A 5,155-nucleotide genomic window follows, 5' to 3' on the forward strand; every position below is an offset into this window, starting at 1 on the left:
AAATCGGAGTTGTTAAAGGGGTTAAAGCCGAGCATTGGGATCTATCAAAATTATCCTTGTCAATGTTGATATTGGGATGGAAATGAGAAGGATTATTCTTGAGGCCATATCAGAATTATTTTATGGCGGAAAGAGGAAAATGTGATGTATCCTATTGTTAAATGTTTGGCGAGATCTATAAATCACATTTGTATTGAATGAATTCCTACTCATCGATTCGTGGAATTTCGGTCTCTTTGATTGTTGGATTTCTTAGAATTCGGTCTCCATTAAATCAAGTTGAGATCCGGGTTTTATGTCATGATATCATGGGAAATTAAGAAGGGTTGAAAATTTAAGAACAGTTGAGAGTTGAGGCGTAAGCTTTTAGATCATATGAGAAATTGAAGAGATGTATTGGAGGTACAGTCTAAGTGCAAGTTCTTGGCACCAAATATGAGATTAAAAGTGAAGACCACTTTTACGGTAAGATTTTGGGGACGAAAATCCTCGAAGGGGAGAGTTGTAATATCGATTTTGGGCCTAGTCGGAATAGTGGTTTCGTGACCACAAAATCCGAGATAGAAATAATTATTTTATGATTATTTTAAGGTCTATGATATGATTGCATGATTGTGTGAAAATTTCGTGAAGAAATTTTATGCATAAAGTGCTTAATTTGAAATTTGGGACTAAATTGAATAAATTGCAAAACTTGTGTTCTAGAAGTATTTTGCATAAAATTGAATTAGATTATTAATTAGAGGTCCTTAAAGAGTAATTTTACCAATTTCTAAGTCTATGGACAAAAATTGGACATGGATGGAATTTTGGAAAGTTTAGTAGTAAGGGCATTTTGGTCATTTAGGGGTAAAATGAATTAAAATACAAGATTAAAAGCCAATTTTCTCATCTTCAACCCCATGGCCGAATATAGCAAGGAGAAACCATGGCTATGGTTTTTCAAGCTTTCAAGCTCGATTGTAAGTCCGTTCTAGCCTCGTTTTTAATGATTTTTACGTTTTTGGAGTCCCGGTAGCTCGATTTAGCTTATGCTAGCAATAATTTAACCTAGGGTTTATATTTGGAAAAATACCCATAGGTGAAATTTGTGTATTTTGGTGTTTTATGATAGAATATGAGGTTTTAAATTATGTTAGACAACTTGTGCTACTCGGTTTTAAGCGAAAACGAGCAAAAGGGCTTAATCGGTAAAAATACCTAATAATCATAAGTACATGTTAGAGTGAGAATTTGATGTTGCCATAGAAGGGAAAAATGATCAGCATGTCATAAAACATAAGAAAATAGGCTGAATTTTAATTTACGAGCTTTGGGGCAAAAGTGTAAATATGCAAAAGTTTAGGGGCAAAATTGTAATTTTACCAAAATATGATTTTGGGTCAATTTGAATAATGTGAGTCCTAATTAGACTATATTTTAAATGATAGAGCAAGGAAAACTGAAATTCGGGCTAAAATGGGGAAAATACCAAGTTGTGGACGAAATGGTAAAAATAGCCATTTTCGTATACGAGGTAAGTTCATGTGTAAATAATGTAGCATAATTGTTATTTTTAAGTTATTGATATTAATTATGTGTTATGCTGAATTTCATTATGAAATGTATGCTTTGTGGTTAATTTCAAATAATGTGTAAATTATGTGAGCTACTTGTTAAATATAATTGTTACAGAGTATTGATTTGGCATTCTACGGAAGACGGCAAGAATAAGTGTTCGAGGAAAAGCCCGTTTGAACCTTAGGAATAGATTAGGATACAAGTGACATGTCACTAGGATGGTTGAGCATCCGAACTCGTTGAGTTGAGTCCGAGTTCACTTATGGATGCGAATGTCCGAACTCGTTGAGTTGAGTCCGAGTTCGTGAGATGTAACTAGGCATCCGAACTCGTTGAGTTGAGTCCGAGTTCACTTATGGATCTGACGCCGAGCTCGTTGAGTTGAGTCTGAGTTCACTTATGGGCGGGTTACATGGTAGCTTGGCTACATATGTGGCACTTATGTGCAAGTTATCCATGTATCCGAATTATATTCGATGTGTTCAACGGGTAAAGTTCTACTCAAATGGAGGAATACTCAAGATGAAAGGGACGTATTGGTAAGTGTTGTGAAATGGATACTTTGAACAGGTATGTACTTAACCCTCGGGTTGAAAACTCGATATAACAACAATATGGTAAGATGATAAATGAAAAGGTGATATGAATGTCTTGGTGATGATTATGGAAATGATGTTTTATGTTTGCTTATATGGTTATGTTACTTGCTATTTGCATGTGAGCTTACTAAGCATTTATGCTTACTCCCTCCTTTTCATTCCTTGTAGTGTTGACAAGCCAGCTCGGAAATCGGAAACGGTCGGAGGCACGCTCACACTATCCATATACCATCTTGGCATAATGGCTTGTATATTTTGAGTATGGCATGTATAGCATTATAATCATTTTGTATATATGGTCTTATGATATGGTTATTGAGTGGTATGGAAATAGAAATGCTTGGTAACGATTAGCCATTGGAATGGCTAATCATGATCATATTTGGTATTATGTATGTCAAATTGCTAGCTAATCCATGGAAACCATGAAATAGGTAAAATTTACCATAAAATAGATTCAGACAACAGCAGTGACGTGAGTTTGAAAAATCACTAAAAATAGTAGAAATGGAATTAAATAATGAATAAGTTATGGAATCGAAGCTTGATGAGTCTATTTTCATATGGAATAAGCGAAACAGGTATATGAGCTATATTTTATGAGATGTTTAAATTTTTGTGAAACAGGGCCAGAGCGATTTCTGGATCCCTGTTTTGACTTTGGAAATTCACCATAAATTTTACAAAGATAATTAGAAATCATGCTTTATATGTACAGATTCCTTATTGAGTCTAGTTTTATTAGAGACAAACGGCATAGTCATTGAAGCTCTGTACAGGGAGATATCTGATTCGTAATACACAGAGGTCAGAGTAGTTGAACCCTGAAACAGGGAGACTTTAACTAATAAACTGTACTAATTGGCCCAACCAAAATTCTAGAAAAAATTAGTAGATATATATATGAGTCTAGTTTCAGGAAAAATTTACGGAATTGGATTTCGAGTTTCGTAACTCGAGATATGATTTTTAAAGCGACTGTGATGCAGTTAGCCAGCTTGTCTGGAAATTTTAAAATGAATTGTATGAGCTGTTTAATTAATGAATTAAGTCCGTTAACACCTCGTGTTCGACTCTGGCAACGGTATCGGGTATGGGGTGTTACATTGTTAGACTTCATGGGATACCTTTGTCAATCATTTTCGGATAGAGATCCGAGGTTTACCTCACAGTTTTGGCAAAAGTTGCAAGAGGCATTAGGTACAAAGTTAAATTTCAGCACTGCCTTTCATCCACAAACTGATGGACAATCAGAGAGAGTAATTCAGATTCTTGAAGACATGCTCAGATGTTGCGTATTGGAATTTCAAGATAGTTGGGAAAGGTACTACCAATGTTGGGAAAGGTACTTACCATTGGTAGAATTTGCTTATAATAATAGTTATCAGACAAGTTTGAAGATGGCACCTTATGAAGCATTATATGGTCGTAAATGTCGGATGCCATTGTATTGGACTGAACTCAAGGAAAGTCAGATTTATGGAGTTGATCTAATAAAAGAAACTGAAGAAAAAGTGAAGGTAATTCGAGATTGTTTGAAAGCTGCTTCAGATAGACAGAAATCTTATGCAGATTTAAAACGAAAGGACATTGAATTTCAAGTTGGTGATAAAGTATTTTTAAAGGTGTCTCCGTGGAAGAAAGTCCTTAGATTTGGAAGGAAGGGCAAATTAAGTCCTCGTTTTATTGGACCGTATGAAATAATTGAAAAAGTTGGACCGGTAGCATATCGGCTAGCGTTACCACCTAAATTAGAGAAGATTCATGATCTGTTTCATGTATCTATGTTACGTCGGTATCGTTTGGATCCTTCACATATAATTTCACCGACAGAAGTTAAACTACGATCGGATATGACTTATGAAGAAGAACCAATTAAGATTTTAGCTCGAGAAGTCAAACAACTAAGAAATAAAAGTGTTGCACTTGTGAAAGTGTTGTGGCAAAAGCATGGGGTAGAAGAAACTACATGGGAACCTGAAGAAACTATAAGAAACCAATATCCACACCTGTTTACCGGTAAGATTTTCGAGGACGAAAATCATTAAAAGGGGGGGAGAGTTGTAATATCCCGAATTAGGGCCTAATCAGAATAGTGGTTTTGTGACCACAAATTCGAGATAGAAATAATTATTTTATAATTATTTTGATGATTATGATATGATTGCATGATTGTGTGAAAGTTTCGTGATGAAATTCTATGCCTAAAGTGCTTAAATTGAAAGTAGGGATTAAATCGAATAAGTTGTAAAACTTGCACTCTAGAAGTTTTTAGTATGAAATTTTTTTGGAATATTAATGAGGAGGTCTTAAATAGAAATTTGACCAATTTTAAGTTCATGGAAAAAATTAGGACATGGAAGGAATTTTTGGAAAGTTTAGTAGTAAGGGTATTTTGGTCATTTAGTTATTAAAATGAATTAAAAACAAAATTAAAAGCCAATTTTTGTCCATCTTCTTCATTAGGCCGAAATTTCAAGGGTTCTCCATAGCTAGGGTTTGTTTCAAGCTTCCAAGGTCCATAGTAAGTGATTCCAAGCCCGCTTTTAATGTTCTTTACGTTTTGGAATCCCTAAGCGATTAAGCTTATGCTAGCAATAATTCAACCTAGGGTTTATATTTGGAAAAATACCCATAGGTGAAATTTGTGTATTTTGATGTTTTATGATAGAATATGGGGTTTTAAATTATGTTAGAAAACTTGTGCTACTCGGTTTTTAGTGAAAAAGAGTAAAAGGGCTTAATCGGTAAAAATACCTAATAGTCACAAGTACATGTTAGAGTGAGAATTTGATGTTGCCATAGAAGAGAAAAGTGATCAGCATGTTGTAAAACATAAGAATAAGGAATAAAGTTTAATCCCAAGCCTAGGGGCAAAAATGTAAATATGCAAAAGTTTAAGGGTAAAATTGTAATTTTGCGAAAATTTGAGTTAAGGATTAATTTGATAATGTGAGTATTAATAGCTAAATGTGTTATTTTAGATCAAGAAAGAC

At 34.3% G+C, this 5,155-nt stretch overlaps 1 long non-coding RNA gene across 1 annotated transcript; it reads left to right on the top strand.

Annotated features, from left to right (window-relative positions):
• The first annotated feature begins 889 nt into the window (after positions 1-889).
• On the top strand, positions 890-2,482 carry LOC128281647 (uncharacterized). The gene is made up of 3 exons (XR_008271899.1): positions 890-962; positions 1,431-1,516; positions 2,328-2,482. It is a non-coding gene; the product is annotated as an uncharacterized LOC128281647 (long non-coding RNA).
• The last annotated feature ends 2,673 nt before the right edge of the window (positions 2,483-5,155 follow it).

The sequence above is a fragment of the Gossypium arboreum genome, chromosome 10, assembly GCF_025698485.1.
Source record: "Gossypium arboreum isolate Shixiya-1 chromosome 10, ASM2569848v2, whole genome shotgun sequence".
Classification (NCBI taxonomy): Eukaryota; Viridiplantae; Streptophyta; class Magnoliopsida; order Malvales; family Malvaceae; genus Gossypium; species Gossypium arboreum.